The 18,311-nt window shown below is 46.1% G+C and overlaps 1 protein-coding gene across 1 annotated transcript in view; it reads right to left on the bottom strand.

The window, feature by feature from the left end:
* Window positions 1-18,311, bottom strand: part of RIN2 (Ras and Rab interactor 2) — a 204,943-nt gene that overhangs the window by 166,134 nt on the left and 20,498 nt on the right. The window contains exon 2 of the mRNA XM_052650794.1: window positions 4,867-4,977. The gene's annotated coding sequence lies outside the window, so the exon portion shown is untranslated. The remainder of the gene's footprint in view (window positions 1-4,866; window positions 4,978-18,311) is intronic.

The raw sequence follows: 18,311 nt of genomic DNA, 5'->3' as shown, positions 1-18,311 counted from the left end.
TGCATCTCACCTCTCCTCTCCCCTTGCATCCCTCCCACCCAGAAGGATGGCAGTGGTACTTTCTGCCTGGTCCTCGTGCATTCACGAAGATGGAAATCAGCCATAAAGTCCACAGGCATGTCAGCAGCATTCACAATGCGCATGTTGGCATGGATGAGTTAATTAGAAAGCTCTGTTGGGCCAAATAGGGTACCATCACAAAGACCCTAGAGCAAGTCTTGTTTGAAATAGGGTACCACTGTGAAGACACTAGAGTATAGTCGTGCTTGCTTGGCCAACATGCGAACACAGTATAAATAACTTATGAGTGTTTGGAAACACGTTTAATCATTTGAGGCTTAGGTTTCTGCCGCAGACCTCCACTACGGGGCCAAGAACACAACTGTCAAGCCACCCTTAGCAGATGCTTTATGACTTAGAACTCACAAAAAGCATCAGATGGCAAGTCTTTTCCGTGCTTACTTGGAAAAAGCCCTGTAAATTTATGGCTGCTAATTCCAACCAACATAAAAGCATCGCCTCCTCTCCTTCCAGCTTCAACTGTATTCGTGCCAGATGGGAGAGCCAAGGTACCAAGAGGCAAAGAAATGACATTTTCACCAAACTCAGAGCACTCTCCCCAATTGTAGGAAACTATACACTTCAGTGTAATTGACAATTTAGTCATCCCACTGGCTGCTCTTATTTCATTCTGACGCACTTGAGCAACTGGTATGTGCTGATGCCAAGTAAAACCATTTCAGGCCGCTGCCAGGGAGGTAGTGGTTGTCACTGAGGGAGCCCAACAACCCCAGACACCTCCTGAGTCCAGCAGAAGCGAAGCTGTGATACCAGAAGGGGCAGTAATTGCCCACACAGGGCTGAGCCCCCAGAGGTTTCTGGAACCCAGAGCTGTGTAGCTTCTAATAACCACATCATATGGCTTCCCTGATGGCTCAGTGGTAAAGAATACAGAAGATGAAGGTTTGCTCCCTGGGTGGGGAAGATCCCCTGGAGAAGGAAACGGCAACCCACTCCAGAATTCTCGCCTGGAGAATCCCATGGACAGAGGAGCCTGGCGGGCTACAGTCTATGGGGTCACAAAGAGGCAGACACGACTTAGGGACTGAGCATGAGCACACAGAATATCATTGAAGACTTGGGGTTTTGCCCAGAGTTAGAACCAAAACTGCCACTGGAAAAAGCCTTTAAATTTCAGCTTGTCTTTGCCCAATTTGACAGAAGCAGTCCCTGCATAAGACAGGGACTTCTGGGTTCTTACCAAAGCCAAGGCCAACAGTAGACACCCAACACCCAAGACAGGTGGAGTTCACCGCTCGGCCTCTTGACTCAGCATGGCCATGTGACTGGCATTATCAATACGATCACACAGGAGCACCAGTGAAGAAGTCTCCGCATTTCCGCCTGCACCCCCGCCTCTCCCATGGTCATGAGAAGAGCTGCTCTTGGGCTGCCACTGCCCTCAAGCCTAGATTTAGAATGCAGTCAGGAGGAACAGGCTTGAGCCCAGACCTGAGCGAGAGGCCTTGCTGGATCAGGTTGGAAGCAGTGGTCCAGTTGAGCCCAGCCCGGATTAGCCACACCCCTCAACCCTCTCCACAAGGTCAGCAGAGTCGCCCAGCTGAGTCCACCCTAGATCAGACCAGCTGCGGCCAACCTTTTCAGACTGTGCTGCATAAACCCTTATTGTGGGCTTCCTTGGAGGCTCAGATGGTAAAGAATCTGCCTGCAATACAGGAGACCTGGGTTCGATCCCTGGGTGGGCACAACCCACTCCAGTGTTCTTGCCTGGAGAATCCCATGAACAGAGAAGCCTGGCAGGCTACAGTCCAGTTCAGTTCAGTTGCTCAGTTGTGTCTGACTCTTTGTGACCCCATGGACTATAGCACGCCAAGCCTCCCTATCCATCAGCACTCCCGGAGTCTACTCAAGGGGCTACTCAATGAGCCTACTCAAGGGATTGCAAAGATCAGACACGACTGAACGACTAAGCACACAGCCTTGTTTCCACTGTATCTGAAGGCAATTTACTGCACAAGATGAACTAACGCAGAGAACAGAGGGAAGTCTAGGAAGCCAGGAGTCTGCTTGATACATTCTCCTTCCTCCCTTCCTTGGACAAATGGGGTAAGAAGAATTGGTTCTCCTTGGGCTTTCCTTGTGGCTCAGCTGGTACAGAATCCGCCTGCAATGCAGGAGACCTGCACCCCTGCGACCCCTGGGTTGGGAAGATCCCTTGGAGAAGGGAAAGGCTACCCACTTCAGTATTCTGGCCTGGACTATACAGTCCATGGGGTTGCAAAGAGTCGGACAGGACTGAGCAACTTTCACTTTGCTTCTCCTTATTACCAATAGGCTTCCAAGCTGCATCCTCCTATTGGAAGGAATGGGTAGGATGGAGGAAAAGAAAGCCAGAAAAAAGAGGATGAAGAACAAGGAACATCTTCCATCCTCATGAAAGTGAAAATGTTAGCTGCTCAGTCATGATCGATTCTTTGGGACTGCATGGACTATAGCCTCGCCAGGTTCCTCTGTCCATGGGATTTTCCAGGCAAGAACACTGGAATGGGTTGCCATTTCCTTCTCCAGGGGGATCTTCCCGACCCAGGAATCGAACCCAGGTCTCCTGCATTGCAGGCAGATTCTTTACTGTCTGAGCCACTTAGGGGTTGGATGAGTTCCTCCCCATGAACCCACTTTAAATTCCTCCGCCAGCTGATGGCAGCACTTGCCTTTAACTAAACGCGAGCAGGGCCAGCAGCAGGCACCCTCCATGGATTACATTTGGTTCAGGACATTCTGCTTACTGAGAACCAGAGGGGGTACAAGAGGGGTGACTAGGTGAAGACACAAGGCCACCGATCCCATGAGCAAAGGCTGACGGAGACGACAGCACACACGCCAGGTCACATTTCAGCATTCATGCCGAAGTCAGTTCTCCAGCATTACACATCTGAAAATACCTTCCAGTTGAATAACAACCCACAGAGAAATAGTAACGCAGAGCCCCACTGGTTCCTGTTATTTAGTTTACTGTTGCGTCTTGTGGAAGCTGTTTATTTATAAAAGTGAGACCCAAAGATGTTTCATCTCACAGGAAAAACAAAGGAAGGGACAAAGAAGCCCTGACCTCAAAAGACAGCCCCTTAGCCCCAAGATAAGACTTCAGTGTTTATACCTGGAATTCTGCACTTCCTTATGTTACCCTCTTCCTTCTCAAGAAAATTCATACTTCCTGCTCCTTGCTGTTGATTTAGCTTACATTTATCCAGTGTCTGCTACAGATTAGAGCCTGTGCTAAAAAAAAAAAATGAAGAACAGGAGACACCGATCAGGCTCTGGCCTCGCAGAGCCTGAAGTCAAACATGGGCAACACAGAAACGTGAACATCACTCCACATGCTATGAATCTCATGTAACATGAGCAGAGACCATGAGTCTAAGCTCTTGCGGGGAGGGTTGGGGGGGAAGTAGTCAGCCTCATGAGAGGACTGTGTGCTTAAGGCAGGACCCCAGGGCTTAGCTAAGGGGCTTCCCAGGTGGTGCAGTGGTAAAGAATCTGCCCGCCAGTGCAGGAGATGCAAGAGACACAGGTTTGATCCCTGGGTGGGGAAGATCCCCCGAAGGAGGAAATGGCAACCCACTCCAGTATTCTTGCCTGGAAAATGCCACCGACAGAGGAGCCTGGTGGCTACAGTCCATGGTGTTTCAAAGAGTCAGACACGACTCAGCAATTGAGCATGAGCACCGAGTTTAGCTAGGATTCAAATTAAGAAAACAGAGTCACAGCAAACTATACGGGCGTAAATCTAGGTCTCCAAAGCTGTGTTTCCTGGCCTGCCTGCTTCAAATGGTCTCCCTTCTCTGAGCAGAGCTGTTTGAAGGGCAGCTCCTGGTCCAGAAGGAATGGGCACTGGGGTCAGAGTTCATCTCACAAGCTTGGCATCAGAGGGCCCTGGGTTCACATCCCAGCTCGTCATCTGGCCTTGGGTGAGTCACTTTGTCCCAGTTCCACCCGGCAGCTCAAGGCTGGAGGCTGGAGCCACCTGAAGTCCCCTTCACATATCAGTGGGGCCTGGGGGGTGGCTACTGACTGGAAGCCACCATCCCCCACCCCCACACGGGGCCTGGGCCGCCTCACAGCGTGGCAGCCGGTCTCACCAGCAAGCCTGCCCGCAGCCGGAGAGCCAGCCGGGAGCCATGTTGGTTTTGCTGCTCTCGGCTTCGGAGCCACTCAGCGTCGCCTCTGCTGCCTTCTCTGTGAAGGTGGTCACCGAGTCCCCACCCAGATTCCAGAAAGGAGAAAAAGCAGACGTCCCAGATTGAGGGGGCCCAGGGAAACTGTGATCCCCCACAGTGAACCACACAGATGTCCCTCTGATGTTCAGTCCCTTTTGTACAGAGATCCATGATTCCACCAAAAAAAAAAAAAAGGATGAAAAGTGGGGATGGGAAGAGAGGCAAGTGGGGAATGTACCTGAAAGAGGAAAAAGGCTTTTCGGTTGGGACGGGGCCACCATCAGGACTGTCTGCTCTCAGTAACCAACCAGCTTCGGTGTTCTCATTTCTGAGATGAGAACGAAATGAGTTAACCCACTGAAGGGCCGAGTCAGCCACACAGTTGGAGCTCTCTTACTCTGAGCGCTTACAGGGAGCTGTCCTGACCTTGGTTCGGCCCTGCTGCTTACTGCATCATGACAGGACCCCTTAGGTACCTGGAAATAGGCAAGCATCCTCCCTGACCCTTCCGGAGAGAGGTACCATCCACAGCAGCGCACCACACTAGAGCACACAGGTTCCTATGCACAGAAGGATTTGGAAAAGAGAATCCAGGGCCTTGGGGCACGAGGCTTTAGTTATCACTTACCCTTCAAGCCAGCATCTCTCAGTCCAGCCTCCACCTGCTCACCATCCTGAAAGGACTTGAATGGGTATCTTCCCCAGTGGAAGGTCAGAAGTCTGCAGGTCCTTTCTTCATCTGCAATACACGGAGTTGGCCGTTTAGTGTCTTGTATGCATTTTTTAAATGCCACAGGGCTTCCCTGGTGGCTCTGTGGTAAAGAATCCACCTGCCATCGCAGGAGACACGGGTTCAACTCCTGATCTGGGAAGGTCCTATGTGCTGCCGCACAAATAAGGCCATGCGCCACAACTATTGAGCCTGTGCTCTCGAGCCTGGGAGCTGGAATAACTGAAGCCCACAAGCCCTGGAGCCCTAGCTCAGCAACAAGAGAAGTCATGGCAATGAGAAGTCTACATATCGAAACCAGAGAAAAGCCCGAACAGCAATGAAGGCCTAGTGGAGCCAAAAAGAAACATAAAAATTTTTTTTAAATGCCACAGAAACTACCCAGGGACTTGCCCATCACTTGGCTGGGAGGGATTGCTGACAGCCGAGGTACAGTCATCCTTGGTATCTGGGGGGCGTGGCGGGGTGGATCCAGGAGGTGCAGATACCAAAACCCACCATGCCTAAGTCCCTTATCCTTATTAAAACGGTGCACTAGTACGTAAATGAAAGTGGCCCCATATTGGTTGTTCTGTATCCACAGATTCAACTACCCGTAGACCCAAATTTTGTGAAACTGAATCTGGGATGCGGAGGGCAGGCTTACAGGATGGAGGGCAGACTGTACGGCTAAGAGCCTTTCCTTCCTGTTTTGATCCCTTTTCCCACCTCCTGGTCAGGTTATGAACAGGGGACTTGCCTTACTAGAATGTTGTTTATATCCTTATGCTGATGCTCAGATTTCTGAAACTCCAAATAGTCTTCTGTGGTAAAAAATAAAAGTAACTATTAACAAGGATCCTGCCTTCTCCATCAATCAAGTGACAATTTGTTCCTTTACCCCTTGCATTACATCTGTTTCAACAATTTAAAGAGTCTTGCAATGTGCAAGTGTAGGATTTGGAGATGAAACTAAGTGCAATATGAAATTCTTAAAGGACCCCGTATCTTTTTTGTCCTGTCAACACCCTAGCCTTTACAGAATTACGTAAGTCCATGAATGCAGTCATCTTGCTTACAAACAAACAGAAAACAAAACACAAACACCAAATCAAGGCTCAAGTTTCCTTTAGCCACCTAAAATCCACAGACAAACAGATGGATAAAGAAGATGCGGACAGCAGCCCACCAGGCTCCTCTGTCCATGGAATTTTCTAGGCAGGAATACTGGAGTGGGTCGCCATCGCCTTCCCCAGGGGATCTTCCCGACCCAGAGATCAAACCCTGGTCTCCTGCATTCCAGGCAAATACTTTACCATCTGAGTTACCAGGGAAGTCAAGGATGTGGTACATACAGACAATGGAATATTACTCAGCCACCAAAAAGAGTGAATAATCTGCAGCAGCAGGGACGGACCTAGAGATTAGCATACTAAGTGAAGGAAGTCAGACAGAGAGCCACCATCTGATACCACTCATATGTGAAGTCTAAAACATAAGTGAACTTACTCACAAAAGAGAAACAGACTCACAAATAAAGAAAACAAACCAATAGTTACTAAGGAAGGAGGGGAAAGGGATAAATTAGGAATTTGTGATTAGCAGGTACCTGCTGCTATATATAAAACAGGTAAACCGCAAGAACCTACTGCACAGCAGAGACTATTATATTCAATACCTTGTAATAACCTATACTAGAAAAGAATCTGAAAGAATATGTATAACTGAATCACTTTACTGTATACCTGAAACTAACATAACATTGTAAATCACCTACACTTCAATAAAAAAAAAAGTATGTTACTTGAATCTTAAAAAAAAAAAGGTTGAAAAGAATAGGCTGCCATAAAACATTGTTCCATAATCCTAGTAAATTGGGAAATGTGGAGTTACACAGAGTAAAACAGGTTACTTTGTTGCAAGATTTCTAGGGTCTCTCTGAATATGACCTGGAAGAGTTTAAGTATGTTCCAGCACTTATCTTCCAAATTTTTCTGCATCTAGAGCCAGACACCCTGGAATGTGAAGTCAAGTGGGCCTTAGAAAGCATCACTACAAACAAAGCTAGTGGAGGTGATGGAATTCCAGTTGAGCTATTTCAAATCCTAAAAGATGATGCTGTGAAAGTGCTGCACTCAATATGCCAGCAAATTTGGAAAACTCAGCAGTGGCCACAGGACTGGAAAAGGTCAGTTTTCGTTCCAGTCCCAAAGAAAGGCAATGCCAAAGAATGCTCAAACTACTGCACAATTGTACTCATCTCACATGCTGGTAAAGTAATGCTCAAAATTCTCCAAGCCAGGCTTCAGCAATATGTGAACTGTGAACTTCCTGATGTCCAAGCTGGTTTTAGAAAAGGCAGAGGAACCAGAGATCAAATTGCCAACATCTGCTGGATCATCAAAAAAGAAAGAGAGTTCCAGAAAAACATCTATTTCTGCTTTATTGACTATGCCAAAGCCTTTGACTGTGTGGATCACAATAAACTGTGGCAAATTCTGAAAGAGATGGGAATACCAAATCACCTGACCTGCCTCTTGAGAAATCTGTATGCAGGTCAGGAAGCAACAGTTAGAACTGGACATGGAACAACAGACTGGTTCCAAAGAGGAAAAGGAGTACATCAAGGCTGTATATTGTCACCCTGCTTATTTAACTTATATGCAGAGTATATCATGAGAAACGCTGGACTGGAAGAAACACAAGCTGGAATCAAGATTGCCGGGAGAAATATCAATAACCTCAGATATGCAGATGACACCACTCTTATGGCAGAAAGTGAAGAGGAACTAAAAAGCCTCTTGATGAAAGTGAAAGTGGAAAGTGAAAAAGTTGGCTTAAAGCTCAACATTCAGAAAACTAAGATCATGGCATCTGGTCCCATTACTTCATGGCAAATAGATGGGGAAACAGTGGAAACAGTGTCAGACTTTATTTTGGGGGGCTCCAAAATCACTGCAGATGGTGACTGCAGCCATGAAATTAAAAGACGCTTACTCCTTGGAAGAAAAGTTATGACCAACCTAGATAGCATATTCAAAAGCAGAGACATTACTTTGCCGACTAAGGTCTGTCTGTCTAGTCAAGGCTATGGTTTTTCCTGGTCATGTATGGATGTGAGAGTTGGACTGTGAAGAAGGCTGAGCACCGAAGAATTGATGCTTTTGAACTGTGGTGTTGGAGAAGACTCTTGAGAGTCCCTTGGACTGCACAGAGATCCAACCAGTCCATTCTGAAGGAGATCAGCCCTGGGATTTCTTTGGAAGGAATGATGCTCAAGCTGAAACTCCAGTACTTTGGCCACCTCATGCAAACAGTTGACTCATTGGAAAAGACTCTGATGTTGCGAGGGATTGGGGGCAGGAGGAGAAGGGGACGACAGAGGATGAGATGGCTGGATGGCATCACTGACTCGATGGACGTGAGTCTGAGTGAACTCCGGGAGATGGTGATGGACAGGGAGGCCTGGCGTGCTGTGATTCATGGGGTCACAAAGAGTCGGACACGACTGAGAGACTGAACTGAACTGAACTGAAAGAGATTTTGTTCGTGAACACCTCAGGGTCAAGCCAGCTGTGAAAGATGGTGACCTGGCATGTTTTCTCTTCCTCTCTTTTTCTTTCCTTTCTTCCTCTCCTTTTCTTTAATTGTTAGGGAGAGGTGTTGCCATCTCTCTCTCTAGAGGAAAGGCTAGAGAGGATGCTACAAAGCCAACTGTGCTACGGCCATCAGAGGAAGACCCCTGATGGCTGGGCCATCCAGTAGAGCAGCCTCCAGCCCTGCGTGGCTATGGGTCACCCGAGCCATGCAGAGTCCGAGTTGAGATGTATAGAAAACACACACCAAGTTCTGAAGACAGTACAAAAAGTAAAATACCTCATTAACAATTTTTTACACAGACCTCATGTTGAAATATTTGATACACTGAATTAAATAAAATGTATTATTAAAATTCATTTAACCTGTTTAACATTTTTTTTAATATAACCACTAGAAAATTTAGAATGACATGTGGCTCCCTCTACATTTCTATTGGACAGCATTTCTCTGTGGAATAGCCCTCAAGGCCTTACTGGCTCCTGGTACACCAGAATACAGTTGGTGTACTTGCTGTCTTCTGAATACACGAATACACAAAGACACACACACACATATACACAGACACAGAGACACACACAAAGACACACACATGGAGGATGCTTAGCCTAAAACCCCTTGTTCTTTGATGCCAGCTCCTGCTACAATCCAAGCTTTCCTTTAAGCTCCATCTCAAAACAGAGCAGGTCATGGCTGGCATGTATGAAGAACTGACGACACGCCAGGCACTACACCGTGTACTATCCCCCTGACTCTCTTAAGCCATCCCAGCAGCTGCATGAAGAGAGTAGCAACAGATTGTCAGTTTGCAGCAGGACAAAGTGAAGTGACCTGGTATTGTTGGATTGGGCTTCCCTCATAGCTCAGTTGGTAAAGAATCCACCCGCAATGAAGGAGACCCTGGTTAGATTCCTGGGTCGGGAAGATCCGCTGGAGAAGGGATAGGCTACCCATTCTAGTATAATTGGGCCTCCCTGTGGCTCAGCTGGTAAATAATCTGCCTGCAAAGCGGGAGGCCTGGGTTCAATCCCTGGGTTGGGAAGATCCTCTGGAGAAGGATTTTGGCCTGGAGGATTCCACAGACTGTAAAATCCATGGGGTCGCAAAGAGCCGGACATGACTGAGCAACTCTCACTTCCACTTTAGCACATGAGCTGCTCATGGCAAAACCCAGACTTGTCATCACTGTCCCTGCCTTTAACCCCCTTGGTGGTCCTCGCCCCCTCCCCACGTCTGCTCTGGGGTCCTGGGTATCACGCGCCCTCACTCCTTTGAAGCCTCACTGCACTTGGCTAATACATCTTAGTTTACATACATTTCCACAGCATGAATTACTATGTTGTACTATCACAATCTCAGTTTTCTCTGAAGACCAGGATGACCTCTGCTCTTGCTTGAGTCTTCACAGAAAATGGCACTTTGCTGCCTCCGTGACTGTTTGACTAATATACAGCGTATTATATATTATACCTGAATGTCCTCCTCTCACAGCCTTTTACAAATTACAAACTTTTGCTGGTGAAAGGGGAATAAGGGAAATTGATGTGGACGCCCACTGCTGACAAGCAGAATAAAATTAGGGAGAGGACTTCCCTGGTGGTCCAGTGGTTAAGAACGCACCTGCCAATGCAAGGGACACTTGGGTTCGATCCCTGGTCAGAGACGATCCCACGGGCAGCACAACAACTACGCTCACACACCTTGACTACTGAGCCTGGGCGACCTAGAGCCTGTGCTCTGCAACGAGAGAAGCCATTGTAACGAGAAGCCCACACACGGCAGTTAGAGAGCCCCTGCTTGCTGCAGCTGCACACACTTGCAGGCCCTTGCTTGCTGCAACCAGAGAGAGCCCATGCGCATCTGTGAAGACCCGGCACAGCCAAAAATAAATAAATAAATAAATAAATAAATAAATAAACTTGCTTGCTGCACACACTGCAAGCCCTTGCTTGCTGCAACTAGAGAGAGCCCATGCGCATCCGTGAAGACCCGGCACAGCCAAAAATAAATAAATAAGAATCACGACCTGAAGTACTTCAAATCACTAAAAATCAGAAAGAAACTGGGGGCCAAAGAGAGCAGCTGGGTGTCTGTGGTTCCCTCTGGCAGGACCACCTCTAAATACCTTTGTAGTTTCTCTCTTTCAGCTCACACTGTCAGTTTGACCCTGTCCTTAACCTTGTCCCCAGAAGGCATCCTGTCCCCTACCTCCCTGACCACAGAAAATTGCCTGAGAAGAAACTGATGGGGGAGGGAAGGAAAAAATGCAAGGAATTAGAGTAATTACGGGTATTTCCAAAGCAAGAACATTTCTGGTAAGTTTATAAGACTCTTCATCCTTTAGCCATTTTGTTGTCAGAAATGGGCACCCCCAAAAAAGTCAGAATGAAGATCCCCTAGAAGTTACAATACCTATGAAAAATAAGGATTCAAATATGTTATTTTCTATTCCCTTTCCAAAGACTTTTTTGTAATGGAGAAATTTTAGATGTTTCCAATTGCTTTATTTTTTTTATTTTTTGCTTTAAAACATACTTACTGGTTAACTTTCCTTATGCAATGATCTCAGTTTTTCCCTCAGAAGCCAGCTTGCCATGACTTCATGAAATTTTTCTCACTTCCGTGGAAAAACATCCAAAGATGGGGCACACCTTCTCTTCTGTGGATCATTTTATTCTGATATGTATTCTTGCAAAGAATGAGCCAAGAATTCTGTTGCCCTTTGATGATCTAAACCTTCCCACTGTACTAACTCACTAAATTAGATTCTTTGATCTTTGCTTAAATATGTAAGATTAAATTAAATAAGATCAACAAGATTGTTTTGAATAATCTTCTCAAATAGGTTCATTGTTTTGGAAACATTCTCTCTTCAGAAATGACCAGCAGGTCTAGGAATGCATATATATCCGTGATAATTCTGTAAGCATTTCTATTTCTGTCCTGCCAATTAAGGAAAGGGGCCAGTAAGAACATTTGTTTATTCATTTTAAAGAACATTTGCTGGATTTTGCTCAGGGTCTCAGCTGGACACTGCAGGGACACAAACAGGGTCCTGTTTTTAAATGTGGGTATCTCAAACGGATGCAGAAGATGAGGGTAGCTTCAATCAGGAGGCAGGAAGAGAGGCATTTTAGAGAAAACCACTTGGTCAAAAGCAGATGTGCCAAGGTCAAAGCATTAGAATCCTCGTTGGCCCTGGGAGGACTGGGGAAGGAAGCAGATAGGCAGCCCAGGAAAAGGGCCTGGACCAAGGGGAGGGGGGGGCTTCCACTGTACAATGTAAACAGCAGAGCTACTGAAACCTGTTGCAGGGTGGGCTGCTGGAGGTGGAAGGGCCTCTTAAGGCAAATAATGAAGACCTGAACGATGGACTATGACCTTGGACTAGGCAAGATGGTACCAGACACGAGAGCTGTTATGGAAGACTGCTGCTGTATATGAGGAAGCTCTAACAGGCCCCCAGAGAGGACAAGGAAGCCTCGAGAAGCAGCTGGTGTGGGCGGGTAGAGGATTAGTACACTTTTAGATAAGCTGAGTCTAAGTTGAAAAGTCCAACGCTAGTTGAAAAATTAAGAGGAATACATGTGTATTTCTGTTTCAGGACAGAAAGTCCCCTCCCCCTAAACCCACAGATACACATATCTGTGTATATGTCTACACACAGATAGAGAGTGAAGGAAGAGTGGTCACAGCCGCCCTTGTGATCAACAAAGCCAGGGGTCAAGTTTCCTGTGTGGGAAGCAGGCATCCTGACCACTGGTCTTACTAAGACGAGAGGAATTGCCGGTCTGAGTGGGTGCTGGATTTTTAAAAAAATATAATTATTTTATTAGAGTATCAGTTCAGTTCAGTCACTGAGTCATGTCCAACTCTTTGTGACCCTATGGACTGCAGCACGCCAGGCCTCCCTGTCCATCACCAATTCCCAGAGTTTACTCAAACTCATGTCCATTGAGTCAGTGATGCCATCCAACCATTTCATCTTCTGTCGTCCCCTTCTCCTCCTGCCTTCAATCTTTTCCAGCTTCAGGGTCTTTTCAAGTGAGTCAGTTCTTTGGCACCAGGTGGCCAAAGTATTGGAGTTTCAGCTTCAGCATTAGTCCTTTCAATGAATATCCAGGACTTATTTCCTTTCAGATTGACTGGTTTGATCTCCTTGCAGTCCAAGGAACTCTCAAGAGTCTTCTCCAACACAGTATAGTGGGTTCACAATGTAGTGATAATTACTGCGTATACATATATCCCCTCTTTTGGGGATTTCCTTACCATTTAGGTCACCACAGAGCACTGAGTAGAGATCCCTGTGCTATTCAGTTATCATTAGTAATTGATTTTATATATATTAATGTATATATGTCAATATCACTTTTCCAATTCACCCTACCACACCCCCACACCCCCCATTTACCCCTTGGTATATTTGTTTTCTATGTCTGTGTCTCTGTTTCTGCTTTGTAAACAAGATTGTACTTAATTTTTCAGATTCTACATAAATACATTAATATATTTGCTTTTCTCTTTCTGGCTTACTTCACTCTATGACGGTCTCTAGGTCCATCCACGTCTCTGCAAATGGAACGATTTTGTTCCTTTTTCGTGGCTGAGTAATATTCCATTTATATATATATACACACACCACATCTTCTTTATCCATTCATCTGTTGACGGACATTTAGGCTGTTTCCATGGGTCTATGATTATTTCACTTTTGGAAGATTTGGTCTGAGGTTCCGAAGGGCAGACTTCCCTGGTGGCTCAGATGGTAAAGTATCTGCCTACAATGCGGGAGACCTGGGTTTGATCCCTGGGTCGGGAAGATCCTCTGGAGAAGGAAATGGCAACCCACTCCAGTACTCTTGCCTGGAAAATCCCACGGATGGAAGAGCCTGGTAGGCTACAGGCCATGGGTCGCAAAGAGTCGGACACGACTGAGCGACTTCACCTCACCTCCGGAGGGCAAGGGGTGGATTCTAGAGCATGGTGACTGCTCCATTAGGAATGAAATCTCATCCCAGCCCTCTCTTTGAAGTTACTTCTCTCTGTTGTGACCCAGGCTATTAGACAAGTTGTTCACCATGCAGCCAAAGCAGGAGCCACCCAACCTTGGGCTTCATCAGAAAGCTTAAGACTGGTACCCATGTTCTCAGTTCCTGCATTTATAAGGGTTATCGAATTCAAGGACAAGGAGAACAATTCTCCCAAGAATTCTCGTGCCACTTACTTTTGCAAAAGGCAGTAGATATTTAAAGATCTAAAACTACAAAGAAGAAAACCACCTGAGGATGACTCAGTTCTTTTCCAGTGGAAAGGTTAGTTTACAAGGTACATTTAGAGAGCAACCTAATTCTTCTTAAAAGAGACATGTTCTGGGCTATTAATGTCCTCTTTATAAATCTTCCAAAACAAAACTACTGAAAAGGGCGCTAGTAGTAAGGAACCCACCTGCCAATGCAGGAGATGTAAGATATACGGACTCGATCCCTGGGTTGAGAAGATCCCCTGGAGAAGGGAATGACAACTCACTCCAGTATTCTCTCCTGCAAAATTCCATGTACAGAGGAGGCTGGCGGGCTGCAGCCCATAGGATCGCAGGGTCGGACGCGTCAGAGCAGCAGACACACACCCACCCATACACAAGGTATTAGGCTAGTTACTCCTCCTCTAACACAGTCCTTTCTTCTGACACTCTGCTCATTCTGGGTATCCATCACTGCCTAACAAATCACACAGGACTTGGTGGCTGAAAACAACCAGCATTTTATTATCTGGTTTCCGAGGGTCTGGAATTCAGGTAGGGCTCATCCTCTAAGGTAACACAGTGTTATTTCACCACATTCTACTGCTTACAAGTGAGACTCAAACCTAGCCAGATGCAAAGGGAAGAGAGTAGAGTTCACCCCTGGACGGGGTGGGAGGATAAAGAAAACAGGCACAGTGGTGATGATGGTGTGTCTGTCTTTGGAGAAATATAGTGTCCCCCAGCCTAGAGTTAGCTTGTAGAGCAGATGTCTCATTTAAGGAAGCCATGGACAGTCTCGTTTCCTAGGTAAATCAGACAAAGCATTTCTAAGCTGTTTGTAACACAGAGGAGGGGAAGAAAGCATCAAATCTGTGGGTGTTTTTTTTTTTAGCCCATATGCAACTTTAATTTAAGCTCCAATACTTTGGTCACTTGATGCGAAGAGCTGACTCATTAGAAAAGACCCTTATGCTGGGAAAGATTGAAGGCAGGAAGAGAAGGGGATGACAGAGGATGAGATGGTTGGATGGCATCACCAACTCAATGGACATACGTTTTAGTAAACTCCCGGAGATGGTGAAGGACAGGAAAGTCTGGCGTGCTGCAGGCCATGAGGTCACAGAGTCGGACACAACTGAGCAACTGAACAAGAGCAAATGCACCTTTAAAGAGTATAACACTTGGAAAGCACTTCGTGAACTATGAAATACAGCCTAACTTGTGGTCGTTCAAAGCAATTTGGAAACGTCTCTGAAGTTCTGTATCTCTGAAATTCCGACATATTATCAATGGAGATGACACTCTCCTTGGCAAGTTTTATCTACTTAACAAAGACCACTAGAGCCACCCTAGGAAAGTATTTGGGTAATTCTTAGAGTCTTTTTTAAATAGAAAACTTGGAAAGAAAAAACCATCACCAAGACTAGCCTTATAAACTGTTTCTCCTTGGAAGAGGCAATAAGTACAGCTGTGGGCAAGGAATATTTGCCTTGGGCTGCGGTTTAGGAAAGAAAATACAACAAAGTAGGAGCCAGGTGAAGGCAATGGCAACCCACTCCAATACTCTTGCCTGGAAAATCCCATGGACGGAGGAGCCTGGTAGGCTGCAGTTCATGGGGTCGCGAAGAGTCGGGCTCGATTGAGCGACTTCACTTTCACTTTTCACTTTCATGCATTGGAGAAGGAAATGGCAACCCACTCCAGTGTTCTTGCCTGGAGAATCCCAGGGACAGGGAAGCCTGGTGGGCTGCTGTCTATGGGGTCGCACAGAGTCGGACACGACTGAAGCGACTTAGCAGCGGCAGCAGGAGCCAGGTCACCGGTTACTCTGCTCTCTCTGGAAAGGATGGTCCCATGGACATCCCAACACAAGTCCATTCATGGAAGCTGAAGTTTATTTCTTCTAGGTTCAGCCAAGTCTCATTTCACATCTCCCTGGGTTTTGTCCATTTTAGCTCTGATTTTTAAAGCTATCTTCGATGCAAGGTTGACATATATAAACATATCTGTGACAAATCTATATGTACGACAGCCTTGAATCAAGAATTTATAAAAAGAAAATGCTTATCTCAAGATATTTAATAATGTTGGAACGCTGTCTGCTATTACATTCTGTTTTGGGATGTATAGATGTGTTTCGGAGAAGGCAATGGCACCCCACTCCAGGACTTTTACCTGGAAAATCCTATGGATGGAGGAGCCTGGTAGGCTGCAGTCCATGGGGTCGCTAGAGTCGGACACGACTAAGCGACTTCACTTTCACTTTTCACTTTCATGCATTGGAGAAGGAAATGGCAACCCACTCCGGTGTTCTTGCCTGGAGAATCCCAGGGACGGGGGAACCTGGCGGGCTGCAGTCTATGGGGTCGCACAGAGTCAGATACGACTGAAGCGACTTAGCAGCAGATGTGTTTATGGAGAAGGAAATGACAACCCACTCCAGTGTTCTTGCCTGGAGAATCCCATGGACAGAGGAGCCTGGCAAGCTACGGTCCATGGGGTCGCAAGAGTCGAACACAACTTGGCGACTACACCACCACCACCAGATGTGTTTAGAGAGGGGTGAACATTTATCCCCTGAAGTGTTTTGATTCCCAAACTGTTTTCTTCTGTCCCAGCTCTGCGCATGTATTGCCTGCCACTTTCTGTTCTTTTTGTAATGGATTTTCTTTCCTGGACCAGCAGTGAGCAGATACAAAGTGCCTCGGGTGGCTAACGAGGTTTCTCGAGGCACATGCGCCCTCTGCTGTTGCCATGGTGAAGTGCACTTTCTTTACAGCACAGAGCGCTTCTGGGTGAGGGGGATTCTGCTATTACAATACTCCTTTTTTTTTTTAATCTCTGCAGGACTCCTCCAGTTTTACCCCATTCGCTGTACTTGCTACACATCATCTACAACAGGAATGACCTTTCAGGGCTCCCTTCCTTCTGTTTTGAAGCCTCGGGTCCCACATGCATTCCAATATTTCCACCCAGGACAGGACTTGTCTGTCTAGGGTGATGTCTGGTTTGGGTCACCCCACACTCCCGAGAGTCCTGTCCTTTGCTCCAGATTTTCTCTGCTGTCTCTGCCCAGTGCTCCTGACAGGGATGGGCTCAGAGACGCCTGGCTGGACTTGGGTGTTTATCTCATTACTCACAGGAAGTCCTCCCCCGGTTTCAAACCCCACTTACTAACTGTGACTTGGGACAAGCTCACTTAACTTCTCAGAGCCTGTGTTTACTTGCCTGTAAAATGGAATCAAGGCACTCCTTTCACAACACTGTTCAGGGGCCCCGAATGGAGTGACGCACATAAAGTTTCCAGGACAGTGGGACCTGTTTTTCTTTTAATCACAGCCTTTTCAAAAATTCTCATCAGAAAAGCTCTACTCAACTCAGACTTTTTTTTTTTATTATAACCATCCTTGGAAAAACCAAAAAACAACATCTAGGAGCAAAACTATTTCTTTTCGTTCCCTGAATCCAGCTCCTCTGGGATCACTGTTATTCTCAGGCTTTTTAATTGTAACATTGTCCTCTGTGATTTCAAGAGCAAAAGGAGCACGATGATGCTGTTTGGTTTTCTGCATTTTGTTGTTGTTGTTATTTAATTGGAAAAAAATTAGAAAAAGATCAGTTTGAAATTAAAGTAACCAACAGACCAGAAGCAACAAACTTTCAAAACAAAACACCAAATGGCCAATAATAAGTCAGTCTTAAAAGTACAATTTACAAAATTGCATATTTCATAAAAACAAAAACATGAAATGCTTTTCCTTCTAGATTAGACTGTTTTCTCTCCAGAAAGAGGAGAAAAAAGCAACCAATGATGTGAGATTAAAACAAAACATAACTGTTATCCATCCCAGCAACGGGCTTCCCAGGTGGCTCAGTGGTAAAGAATCTGCCTGCCGATGCAGGAGACTCAGGTTCAATCCCTGGATCGGGAAGATCCCGGGGAGGAGGAAATGGCAACCCACTCTAGTATTCTCACCTGAGAAATCCTACAGACTGAGGAACCTGGTGGGCTACAGTCCACAGAGTCACGAGGGATCAGACCTGATTGAGCAACTGAGTGCGCGTGTGCACACACACACACACACACACCAGAAACATCTAAAGAAAGGGCCCACAGGGCATCGAATGTGGAGTGTGTGAGCTGTAAAAACCTGGGCACATAATTTAACTTTTCTAGGACTCAGTTTCCCCTTCTGAAAGTTAGGTGCTATGAGTCAACAACTTGGGGGTCTTTTGTTATCTGAAGTTCTTTGTCTATTTAAATGCTCACGAAAACTTAATTCACCATCTTGTCTGAATACCAATACTGTACCTGTTTTATAACACCTCTCAGGGAAGCAGGTTCATGTAGATAAGTCACAAATTTGTAAATGCCCAGGGCAGTAATACCCCTTGCATTTCGTCTCTTTAGGAGATAAAGTCTCAAAGGAGACTTCATTTTTCCTCCCCTCAAAATAAAAATCTACTCAGCAACATCTCAGAGACATGATTTTTTCTTTTCATTGAAAATATAGCTTCTATAGTA

This window comes from Budorcas taxicolor, chromosome 13, assembly GCF_023091745.1.
Source record: "Budorcas taxicolor isolate Tak-1 chromosome 13, Takin1.1, whole genome shotgun sequence".
NCBI lineage: Eukaryota > Metazoa > Chordata > Mammalia > Artiodactyla > Bovidae > Budorcas > Budorcas taxicolor.
Note: the sequence above shows the minus strand (reverse complement) of the source record. Positions and strands in the feature narration are given on the sequence as shown.